This window comes from Hippocampus bargibanti, linkage group LG02 (assembly GCF_051943395.1).
Source record: "Hippocampus bargibanti isolate YZ-2025 linkage group LG02, ASM5194339v1, whole genome shotgun sequence".
NCBI lineage: Eukaryota > Metazoa > Chordata > Actinopteri > Syngnathiformes > Syngnathidae > Hippocampus > Hippocampus bargibanti.
In genome coordinates, this window is record NC_142735.1 from 5,947,501 (window position 1) to 5,960,995 (window position 13,495).

Below are 13,495 nucleotides of genomic sequence, written 5' to 3' on the forward strand. Positions count from 1 at the left end.
TTTGCAAATTGCAAGCAAATCCTCTTGCGACTGATTAGTGCTCTGGATAATTAGTGAGGGCTTATTTCAATTTTACAGAGGATAAGCTTTCGGTCTATGGTAAGGGGATGCTTTAAAAAAAAAGAACAACTTTTGCTTAGTTCAATTTAAAAGGAAAGGAAGAAATCATGTGTGTGTAGCATACATACAGGTTTTATAATATATCCTGCAATGCATGTTTTTGGAACAAATGTGGGAGGAAACCGAAATACCCGGAGAAAAACCACGCAGGCCAGAACATGCCAACTCTACACAAGGAGGCCATAGCTGGGATTGAATCCGGGACATCTAAACTGTGAGCTTGATGCACCAACCACCGGACCACCGGGCCTTGTGCTTGTGTGTAAATGTGGATATATACTTTTTAAACCGTAACTTAAACCATAACTGAAAGGTGAAGAGTGGTTGAATTCTCTTAAAGTGGATTTTCACATTATCGTGAACTGACCAGATGTTCAATATTTGTTTGATCCCATCACTTTCCTGCAAAGCCAGTTACATAAGACTTTTGAGAGGCCTAAGAGATTGTTGTGTTTGTTTGTGTTTTATTATGTGGAGCGACATTTGACAGCGTGTCACAAGGAGCATGTGTCAAAAGCCTGAGCGGGGTCAAGCCACTGGGCCATCCTTTCTTGAGGCCTCTTGTGAGAAGCAACAGGCCCTTTAGGCTGCACGCTCGGCAAACATCAGTGAGGTCAGAGCCCTCGTCTGGGGCGAGTGTCTGCACCCGCATGTCTATTTTGTACCTCAGTCGTAACCACTAAGCTTTGAACAGCGCCGCGGAGCCAGAAACCCTTTTGACTGCAATGTAGCTTGGCATGAGGCACAGAGCAATAAACAAACAACTAAAGTGGGTAAAGACAAGTTTTTTAGAAAAAGAAATGAGGCCTCCCTCCACCGGTAGAAATAAGAATCTCATATACAATATAACATGAGGATTTTTTATGAATGTGCAATGCTAGATCGTCATGCTTTTTGGTTCAAATAAAGCTGTTTCAATCGGTAATTGTGAGCTCAAATCCCACTCCGGCCTCTCAGTGTGGGGTTTGCATGTTCTCCCCGGATCTTAGTGGGTTTTCTATGGGTCCTCTGGTTTCATCCTACATTCCAAAAATATGCATGGTAGGCTAATTGAACACTCAAAATTATCCCTCAGTGTGAGTGTTACAGTGCATGGTTGTTTGTCTCTGTGTGCCCTGCAAATGGCTGGCGACCAATTTAGGGCGTCCCTCGCGTTGTGCCCGAAGATGGCTGGCAGAGGCTCCAGCACCCCACCCGACCTTTGTGAGGATTAAGCGGTCCGGAAGTTGCATTAATAAAGCCAGAGACACTACAATAAATAAATAAACTAAAAGGCTATGAGGACGACAAAATTATTTTAATAGTGTTACGCGCACACACCCACACCATTTGAATTTTTTTTTTGTATTAGTATTCGTCATTCGATATTCTAAGCATAACAAAATAAAAATGTCAACCGTATACTGTGCAAATGTAAATGTGCAAAACCGTTCCATAAGAAAAAAACTGTACATAGTGCAGAATCAAGAAATGCATTTTGATATATTGCAACAACCCATATTTACAAGTGTCCAGTTTTTTTTTTTTTTCTTCTTTTTTTCACATGTGATCATTGAGAATTGTGAAGCCTGACAGCAGTCGGTAGGAACGAGCGGCGGTACCTCTCCTTCTTGCAGCGCGGGTGTAATAGTCTCTGGCTAAAGGGGAGGGGCTGTCTGTTAGGATAATTCACCATACAAACATCTCTAAACATCGCTCTGTAGTCTTTGTTTACATTTTGAACTTCCTCATACGTCATCTTGCCTACACGATGTCGCATTTTCATTACGTCACATCCTGTCGCGTCATTACTATGCACCGCATAAATACTCCTGCAGCTCGTTCGTCTCTCTCTCTCTCTCTCTCCTGCTCCCTCCGCGGCCGATACCACGATACCCGTGCTCTCCCAATTAAATCAACTTTCTGTTCAAGACCTGGCTCCCTGATGATTTAACCATCGATCTCCATCTACACCCGTCGAAGCAATGAACCAAGGGCGAACGATAAAAATAATCCAACACTGTCCATCATAGCTTTTAGTTTAGCTAGCGTCCGTCTGTTGCCCACCTCCTCCAGAGAGTCCAGCGAGCAGCCCACGATAGAACTCGCCCGCTTGACAAGGCGCTCCAGTCTTTTTTTCTGTCACACACATCCATTCATTATACATTTTTCTGAAACACTTCATCCTTACTCAGGTTGAAGTGGAGGGTGCTGGAGCCCTATACCAGCCATTATCGGACAGTAGGCGGGGGACACCTTGAACCAGTTGCCAGCCAATTCATATTAAGCCATATATATATATATATATATATATACCATTCATACTGCTTTAGACTCAGAATTGTGACAGTTGTCTCTCTTTTTCTTTTTAATGTTCCGAAGTACTTTTTTTCACATTTTATTGTATTTTCATTTGTCATATGCACCCAATTCTGCTCGTACCTGACAACGAACTGTCAGCGGTGATGATGACAGAAGGTCTGAGATTGACGGCTTTTTGCCACACTGACAGCTGCGGGTAGGCAACAGGAAGAAGTGTGTGCGCACCTGTGTCACAGACCCAGCTATGCTAGCTGATCAGAGGCGAGCATTGACAGGCAGTTCACATTGTGTATCCACGACGACTTATATAAGACAAATGACGATTATACCGCATATAGGTTATTGAGACACAGAGTCACAACTTGCTTTTTTTTATTGTGGCTTTAGCTGGGTAATGATTGACTAGATGAATATACTCCTAAAATAAATGCCTCTCAAATCACAATTCAAATTCATTCATGTGCTAACCGAGCCCTGCCACAATGAAAACCAGAATTTAAGACCACATTTATCATTATTATTATTATTATTATTATTATTATTATTATTATTATTATTATTATTATTATTATTATTATTATTATTATTATTATTATTAAAGTTTGAGCCACAGGTGTCGAAGTCAAGGCCCAAGGGCCTGATCTCGCCTGCTGTATCATTTTATGTAGCCTGCGAAATCAAATGAAACATGGCTACTTCCATGATGATTGCTATAATAATAATAATAATAATAATAATAATAATAATAATAATAATAATAATAATAAATTACATTTTAAGTGCCTTTCATAGCTCTAAAGGGCATTTTACAGTCACAGACAAGCATAGGTACTATAATAAATAAAATATAATCACAAATACAATGCAATAAATAAAATACAATTATAAATAGAAACAGACAGAGCTACACAGAAAATGTACCAACAATTCAAATTTAACACATCATTACAGTATCTAACTACTGTATATCTGGAAAAAAAAAACGTATTTATGTGATTTCATTCATAATGGCCCTCCATGGCAACAAAGAACGCGTATGTGGCCCAAGCCAAAAATGGGTTTGGCAGCCCTGGTTAAAGCTGTACAAAATATCCCATCCACTGTGATTATAAAGCAGCCATTCCAACTCATTTTACTTCAAAAATAAAATCTAAATGACTTGATTTACTTCAATGACATGATTTGATTGTGCCCATGCACCAAAGATTCATGGCATCTGAGGGCCATTCAAAAAAAGACCACAAAATAGTCCAAAATATGTTTTTTTAAGCATACAGTCATGTTGTAAAATGGCATCCTCATGATGTTCATGCTTCACGAGTTTCAGTGTTGCTGTGTAAGGGTGAATTAAATTGTTAGTTGTTAAAAAAAGAAGTTACTGCGAAACTCTGGAGCCCCTAAAATTCCCACAAAATCTATCTATTGCTATGTCATATGCGGCATGATACATGTCAGTCATGTGAAACATGCTAAATTGTCTTGAGATGTGAATGTGAGTGTGAGCGTGGTGTGCCCCTGATTGGCTGGCAACCAGTTAAGGGGGCCCTCCGCCTCCTGCTCGAAGATAGCTGGAGGATAAAGAGGTTTCGAGAATTGATAGTTGTTTGGTTGGATGGATTGATTCATCATATATTGTACTTTACTATTCCTCTTCCAGTTGCAAAATTGTTTCCACAAGTATTCCCAAACCCCTTGGTGAAAAGCGCCTGTGAATATCAGTAATTTATGGGTGGGTCAAGTTTCTAACCATTTCTCACACGTGGATCCCACCAGTCACATTCAACTCAATCAAACTTCATTACCTTTGGCAGAACTCATTGTCAAATATGTTTAGCGTTTCGGGACATCACTACCTTTTACACATGCAAACAACCCGCGAGGACTTTAGTTAAGATGTTCTCTCAATTCCAGAAGTCGATCTTCACGATCTAAACGTGCCACTCATTCTGTATTCTGCCCTGCTGGAGATAAGAGCCAGACTTAACAGACGGCTCATGAACTTTGACGTCTCTTTCATTTCAATAACCTGTGTTGCTTGAGTAATTCTCTCCTGAGCCTGTCTATGGCAACAGAAGCACCACAGTAGGTATTACAAATTGCATAAAAACATTTTCAACAGGTTTGATCAATTTTATACTGTGAGACTCTGAAGGGAAAACTTTTACACTGTCATGTTTTCAGGAGTCCTCCGAAAATTTTATCATCAGGGCGTTCCAACTTGCCATGAAGACAAAAACAAAATTAAAGAACAGTCCTTTTCGCAACTATGTTGAATACAAAAACTACAATGACACTGAGAAGTTAAGGCAGAATTATCCAAATGTGTAATAAGCACGCTACTGAAAATAATCATTGAAACATTGGGCAACCTGTCATTAGGGTACCGAAGAACCTCGGGAAAGTCTTGAAATGGTGATTTATTTATGGTTATATTTATTTATTTTTAAATATTTGTCATGATCCATCCCAACAAGTGTGAGTTCTTCTTCAGGAGCCCCACTATCTCAAAAAATAAGTCGCTCTGCCGTATAAGTTGCACCAGCCATGAAATGCATAATAAAGAAGAAAAAAAAATTGCAGTGGAGTATAAGGCTGTGTAAGCTCTCAGTCGTACAGGAGTGGTCCATCGAAGAAACCTTCTCATCACTGGAGTATAAGTCCAATTTTGGAGGAACATGTACCTAATATAATAATAATTTCCAAGAACATAGATGTCATTTGGAGAGGCTCATTTTTATTGGTGTTTTGCATTTAACTACCACTACCACCACTACTACTTACACTGCCACTTAGCAGTTTTTTTTGACGACGATACTAGTGCAGCGTGTTCTACCGAAAACAAATTCCTTGTGTGGTCTACATACTTGGCAATAAAGATGATTCTGATTCTGATTCTGATTCTGATTCTGAACTAAAAATATCAGCCTGCGTGGTTTGGGTATTTTAGGTGCTATAAAAAGTTTTTCTGATGTCAGTTCCGAAACAAAAAAATGGTGTCGGTTGTCCTTTAATTTGACTGTTTGGCAAATGTTCACTCGTAGATTAGACACAACTGGGTGCCTGACATAGCGACCCTAGAAAGTATGTCGAACAACATCTGTCGGAGACGACCCATATTGGGCTATGGTTTTACTGCGCAGAACTATCGTAAAAGCACAGGGAAATAGGGATGAAAATAGCAATATGGACACTCGGGCTAGAAAGGGAATAACTATGAAGGCTGTGGAATGCGTTTGTTGCGACATTGCATGCATGCCTGGTCCCCCCCACTTTACCGCCAACCTCCCCAACTGTTCTGCACTAGAGACCTGGCAGCATCCATCCTGATGGAGGGTTTATTTTGGTTTTTGTTTGTTTACTTATTAATGCGTCCAGCTATTCGGGGCATCGCATGGGCTTTCGTTCCACCACAGAATGCAAATCGCCGCGGCGGCTAATCCACTTTCATCTCTCCCTTGTTGACATTCAACTTTCTTTCTGTGTTCCTCCCCAGTTTTTTTTTTTTTTTTTTCCTGCCGCTGGGTGGGAGTGGCACGAAGACTATTATTTCTCTCCTCTGGGCACACAATGACCAGTCATTCTCTCTCTTCGTCTGGTGCACGTCAAACATTGTATTTCACCTCACACCCACCTCCAACATCTCCAGGACATTCCCGGTTATTTTCTTCATTTCCCACTCAAATTGTGGTGCTAAGCCTCAAAGGTAGGACCAGAGTAGAAGTGAAAATAAACAAGTGACCCTCATATAGACAATTTAGGGTCTTTCATTAACTTAGTATGGAAGGAAGCGTGTGTACTCCCATAAGCAAAGAAGAACTTAGAAACTCCATCCAGAGAGTAAAACACATTATTTATTTATTTTTGCCTGGAGCGGAAACTAGTAGTGTCACGGTTTGCACGGTGGTGATGGATCCCGAAAAAGCAGGCAGGAGGGAGCAGCAGGGTGTAATTGACAAATTGTATTAAATAAAGTCAGCAGGAACAAAATCTGACAGGGTGAAGCAAACACATGCAATGACCCCACACCGAATGGTCATGCCGGGAGTCATTTTAACTGCCACTGATTGGAACGACCAACACCTGTGCAGGTGCAGGCGGGGCCGACAGCGCCACCCGTTGGTCGCCAACCAGATCGTGACAAGTAGCACACGCACCACTGCCTTGTCCAAATTAAAAACAGATACATTATAATGAAAGTTAGCAATTTTTTGTACTGTGCTTTTCATTCGTTAGAACCTCAAATACAATTAATTTGTCTAAAAGTGCATGAAGCATTTTTGCTTCCTTAATTTACAACTGTGGTACGACAAGCTTAGAAACTGCAACATCAGTCACAGTCCCTTCTCAAATGTCAGATTTGTTCTGATATCCAGGCACTTTTTCTCCTAGAAAGGGAGCACTTATGATCAGATGGAGTCAACATCTTACCCTTTTCACATACAGCGGATGACAGTACCAGTTCGGAGCTCAGCAAAAAATGCCCTTTGGTTTCTTTACCACAGAAGCACCTACTTGTAACCCGCTAAACTTGTGAAACATACAACCAGCATTTAACAGCATTATGCCAGGCAACTAGAGTCAAGTCTTCTTCTTTTCCTTTCGGCTTTTCCCTTCAGGGGTCGCCACAGTGAATCAATGTCCTCCATCTATCCCAGTTTTGTACATCCTCTAGAGTCAAGTGCTGCTTTGTAAACGGAGACGCACACAATGATGTTGGGGGTTTATATTGGTGAAGTAACGGTATTGTTTCTCCATGTGAAGCCAAAGTGGTATAACCTTCTAGTCGTCCTGACTGAGCTACTCTGCTTCCTCACATTATTTTGCCTCTGCTTAACTGAAACCAGGTGTACATATATGTCACTACACACCACGTCGTAGGTAGTGGAATAGTTTAAATACAATGCATGTTGAGGTTGAAATTGGCCTTGGTCTCAGAAAAAAAATGTATGAACCCTGACCGGAAGAGAGGGTGTTTCTCAAGTGTGTTTGTCAGAGCTTTTTGGAAGGTTTCACTGCATTGGCTGACACATCAAACAAGAGCATGACTGCTGGAAAAATGCGTGTGTGCATCTGTGTGTCTGTCACAGCCCAGGAGGCTGTTGAGAAAGACTGGGCTAAGAGGAAGACAATAAAAGAACTGGACAGCAATGCGGTATTGGGAGGGGAAAGTCGAGTTTTGCATTTGGTCGACCAGCCTTGACTGTTGGTGCTTCAAAGTGAGAGAGAGATGAGATTAAAAGAAAACATCACGACAGCCTCTCCGCCTGGCCATCAGGAAGTGTCCCTCCTTCTCCCAGTGAGACCTTTGTTTCACGGCTAATGGTCTAGGTTAATTGCACAGGTGACTTTCTGTGAACGAGCAGATGGCCACAAATGTGCTTAAAAACAACATAGAAGCCACCCTTCCCCAAAAAAAGAGAAGAAAAGCACAAGCCAGGTTTTCCTCTCCCCTCTGCTACCCATATTCCTTTCATCCTTCCCCTCCCTGTTCCAAGAGGTTGGCTGAGGTGAAGTTAAACTCTCATCCAGTGTGTTCAATTCATCAAGCACACGGCCGTAACCCCTCATTAGATCTCATTATAGAGAAAATTAGATGCGGTATGAGGCTATTTAGATGATAGTAGATTGTCAACATATCTCCTTTGCACAATGGTCCTCATGTCTGACACTTGAAATTCATTCGTCAGCGGAATGCAGCGAGTGCTTCTCTCTCTGCTCTGATGACTTAAGACTGATAGAGGAATAATACAGGGTGTGACAATGAAGAAAACAGGCTGCCGAAGCCAGACCCATGACTCAGTTTCACTTGGCTAACTGCTCTTGTCACTTGATTGTGCAACAGCTCCCTGTTATCCAACATTATTTGACTCGTTGTACTAAGTTCATCCTGTCCACTTGATATCTAATTTAAAGCAGATTCTTTACTTACAGACAGTGTATTATAGGTGTTCAAATACCTGACATGTTTCGCCGTCTGACGAAGGCGGAAGTATACGCCGAAACATGTCAGGTATTTGAACACCTATAATACACTGTCTGTAAGTAAAGAATCTGCTTTAAATTATTTGCACTCACTCAGTCTGTCCGTGGTTTTTCTGTCTTTTGTGCAGGACATAGCATTTCCTCAGTTGAAGTAAATTGCCATCCCAGTTTCATAATTTCAGTTTGATGTTTTGCTGTATGTTTGGATCACCTGCAGTTTCAAGCCAATTCCAAAAGCCTCCACTGATTCATTGAACCCCCTATTTTGTAAATTATTAGACATTATACTTCTACACTATGTTAATACAGACCAAAAGAAAATAAGCTTTCAAGTGGTGTGTGTGCATCTGTTGATGTTAATACCTATTTCAAAGTCAAAGTCAAAGTCAGCTTTATTGTCAAATATGCTAATATGCATGACATACAGCACAGATGAAATTAATGTCCTCTCGGACCCAGCGTGCAAGACATGCAAGGCACTTATAACGTGGCTAAAAAAGACATACAATTGACAACAGACAATGTAAAGTGAGGTAGTGTCGTATGAAAAGTGAGGTAGTGACGTATGTAAAGTGAGGTAGTGACATTTGGTCATTTCTAGGCATGTTTTACCGAAATACGTGGGCAAATACTCTTGTACTGCTTCTGCTTCTCAACAATAAATTCCACATAAAATGGTGTGGAAAGGAAAAGATGGATGTTTGCTTTGTAGCATTGTGGTCATTCATGAATATCCACGTATGTTGCATTTACCTTCGCATGGACGTGCAACACCACTTAAATCATTATGTGCTGTAAACAAATCTCTAATAGACAGAATGTTACAAAAAATGGAAATGAGTCACCTCGCTGTTCTCCAAAGAATTATTTACCCATCAAAAATAGAACTATCCGTCGATACTACTTGTTCGCACCAACCCCACCCCTTCTAAGAACAACATGTACGAGGTGACAAACAGCAAATTGAATTTATGATCAGACTTTGTTGATGCAGCTGCATAATTACACGATTGTCACACCTTTCGTGTTTCCTGGATTAAAGGGACATGATCAAATAAGTTGAAAGAAAGTCAGTGTCATTGTTTCTTTTTTTCTTTCAACTTTGGAAATTGGCAAAGTTAGTAGATTCATTATGTTACGCCTACATGCTCAAATTAGATCCTTACAAGAGCCACCAGAGCAATTACTGGAATAAATAAATGAGTCCCAAAAAATGTGCACAATGCAGTGCAACTGCAAGGACTTGCTATATTTGGGTTCAATCAATACATTCATTTAATATGATGATGTCAATCAAATATTTGTTTTGTTTTATTTATTTTTAACCATGATATTTCCGCTATAACGATCATGACCGTGACATTGTCAGGCCCACATTACTATTATAATGTCTCAGCTAAGTGATTAGTACATGTATTCATTCAGTGTTTTCACAACTTCCTTTTCCTTGGCTTATATGCTGCTGTTCTTCTGTTTTGAAGTGGACGAAACTTGCTTGTTTGGGCTAATGTGTCATTGATACAGTAAGTGCTTAGTCATGTTTTCAAGCTAAGCCAAGGCTTGGTGTATTGGAAATAATTAAATGTCAAAGAAGCTCTGGAGACTATCGATGAAGGTATTTTACAAGCTTGTTTCTTTGCTTGCACTGCCAGTTGCTCCTCATTAAATGCTCATCCACGGCCAGGGCTCCTTTGAACATTAAACATGTGATAAACCAATTCCTTTCGGAAGGGGACAGTCTTCATTGCTACCATTTAATTAAAAATTATATTAGACAGGTGGAATGGTGGTCGACCGTTTACCATGCTGGTCTCATAGTACAGAGGTGTAGGGTTTGATTCCCACTCCTGCTTTCCTGTGTGGTGGTGGCAAGCGCTCTCAGTTTCCTCCTACATTCCAAAAACATGCACAACAGGCCTATGGGACACTCTAGGTTCTTCCTGCGTGTGATTGTGAGTGCCACTGTTTTTTTTGTTTTTTTTTGTCGACATGTGCTCCGTGATTGGATTGTAACCGGTTCAGGGTGTCCCCCGCCTACCTTCTGAGGACAATTGGGATAGGCTCCGGCATTCTCTGCAACCCTAGTGAATAAAACCCATTAGAAAATGGGTGAATGGACATATTGGTCAATCTGAATGATAATAACATTTTTTTGCAACCCATCCCTCTTTGAATTAAAGAGATTTGATGATAATGCGAACAAATACAGTCTGCTGCTTCCCAGGTAGGTGCAAGCTGGATTCCAGTTTGCTGCAAATGACCAGGGTGATCCTGGTGACAATATTCCATACAATGTGCTGCAAAATGTTTTAGTTTATTTCAGGTTGGTTACCTTACAGCTCTCGTTCTTCTCTAAAAGATTTAACTCTAAACTCTACAAAAAAATGTACCCCCAAGTGCAAGAGCAAAAATCCAGCAACTTTAATAGGCTCATTACATTAAGGATGTCTGTTGAGGTGACCACTCGGTGTTTCATCACTCCAAGGCTTTGTCAATGTCTCAGCCCATAGCAACCCATTACTAAGACAATTTCCTGGAAGGAGAGGAAAGGTCTGTTCTCTCTTTGACATAAAAGGTTAGTCCTTCTTTAATGATTTTTGCAGTCAAACCGTCTCCATGGACAATGAGTCGTGGATAAAGCTCTATCTGCTCAAAGACAGTAACAGATTACTGAACAGCATTCTGATAGATGTGAAGAAAATGAAATACAAATTAGTTGGCACTGTGATAGTCTGTAGAAGCTTGGTCTTTGGAGTCAGTGGGCAACAGTTTGAGTCCCACTGCACATAAAATTGTCAACAAGACAACTAGCCATCGGAGAGAAGCTTGTCGATTTGCTGGATTGTGTTCATGTTTCCTTGTGCAAGGCTCCCTTCCCACTAAACCAGCTCAAGTGTTGTAGCCAAGTTTGCATACCTCCATGAATCTCTCATTGCCAGTACTTTTGTACTGCACACACGTGCAGTACAAAGTTCCCACTGGCCAGAATATGATGAGTATTGTCCATTAAAAGAAAATAGTCAACTTTTTTCCCTTCCTTGTATAGTCTGGTTTGCAAGTTTAAAGAATATCATTGAAATGAAGTTTGCGCATATTTGCGTTTCATATACAATTTACTGCAATGTCAAAATGGTCCCAGTTTATGAGCCAAAACGACACAAAAAGACTGTGATACACACAAGCCCATAACTGTCCCTTCACACAAGGGACAGTCTTCCTCAACCAAACAGATGTGTATGTATCAATTTGTTGTTGTTATTATTGTTGTTGTTGTTGTTCTTCTTCTTCTTCCTATTATTATTATTATTATTATTATTATTATTATTATTATTATTATTATTATTATTATTATTATTATTATTATTATTATTATTATAAATAGTAGTAGTAGTAGGAGTAGTGGTAGTAGGAATAGTAGTAGTATCATTAATACTGTTATTGGTATTATTATTATTGATATGTAATCAAAACTCATAGTAATATAACAGTAAATATTTCCAATTTATGATTTTGAAGCTCAATAAGCATAGTCATCTAACAAGTGAAGTGTCAACATCATATATGATGTTTTATCCATTTCATAGTTTTGAGGTCAGCCTGCAAAGTCGCTAACCAAAGACAGTCTCTTATTATTTTTTGGTAAAGTACCTTAGAGGCTTTGAGAATATATTGTTTGTGAATATGTACATACATTCACTGAGTCACATACATGATATACAAATCTAGTTTTTAAAATAAGTAAAGGTGGGATACATTTATATTTATTTACCACAAAAAGTTCCACTATACAGATATACAGTGATTAAGGCCATGCACTTAGTTAGTTAATTGAATACAGATGAGGGGCATTCTCACACAACGCTTGCGTCAGGGCTGCTTGATACACAACATAGATACGATTACAGTTTGCTCCATTAAGAAAAAAAACATAATACAGTATGAGAGCCTTTTACTGAGCATCTTCATCTTTAAGTTCATAGAGTTGCTTGTTCTGTAGCCACAAGGGGACATAAGACAGTGTCTTCTGGTGGCGGTCCCAAGCCCGGATAAATACAGAGGATTGTGTCAGGAAGGGTATCCGACTTAAAAGCCTGGCCAAAACAAACATGCGAATCAAAACTCTGAAGATGAAGGACACTGATTTGCTGTGGCAACCCCTTGAAGGGAAAAGCCGAAAGGAAAAGAAGAGGTGAAGTCCCTTAGAAAGTTTAGTTATGTCTGTTAAGTTTACATAGATTTTACTTGACTCTGTGTGGATTTATTTATTAAGTATTATTAAGTTCATCGTGTGAAGGCAAATTGTCTGCTTCGTGCTTGCTTTTAAGTAGCAGTCCTACAGGACCTCGTTAATTGAGCACCGCTTGGTGACATGGGAGTATGTTTCCCATTTTAGTCATTTAGTTTGTGCGAGTCTGCATTGCTTTTCCATATGGCCACCTTACACGTGCTCTGAAGTCCTGGCCATTACGAATGATGACTTGTGCTACAGTTGGGCTAGAAGTAGGACACATTGATTAAAGTGTCAGGTGCCCCTTTGCTGTGTTGTATTCTGGTCAATAACAACAAAAAAGGCACTAAAGAAAGATCTGTCAAAAAGTTTCCTGTGGCAGGTGGTTACAGATAAATGTTTCACTGCCTTCGCCGGATATGCGAATGGTCATTGCTCGCTTACATTCATGAGCATGGGCTGCAAACGATTCAGTTATTTGTTCTCCATCTTGTTGTATATTTTTGGAAGCATGTTCTTAGTTTGAACCATTTAGCTTGCTACCTGGGTCTTCTGCAATTTGAGATAAGCGCTTACTTGGCTGAGACCTGTTTTTCGCCTGATAAACCTGTTGTAATTATACTTGATTTAATTGGGATTGCCGTTAAGTACAGCACACCGATAAACAGATACACGTTTTGATGCTGCCCTTGGGAAAAAGGCTTTGAGGTAGACGGAGAGAGCAAAATTAGTGCAAGTGAACACTTGCAATTTAAAGAATTGCGAAAGACATGCTGCGCTTCTTTGTTTTATTTTTGTTTCTTCTGATTTGCACGAGCGGTTGCAAGGCGGACAGGTTCTCGCAAGACTTTCTCTTGCATTGTA

At 40.1% G+C, this 13,495-nt stretch overlaps 1 protein-coding gene across 7 annotated transcripts in view; it reads left to right on the forward strand.

Annotated features, from left to right (window-relative positions):
- diaph2 (diaphanous related formin 2) overlaps positions 1 to 13,495 on the forward strand; it is a 371,573-nt gene that overhangs the window by 295,298 nt on the left and 62,780 nt on the right. The gene's annotated exons all lie outside the window — the stretch shown is intronic.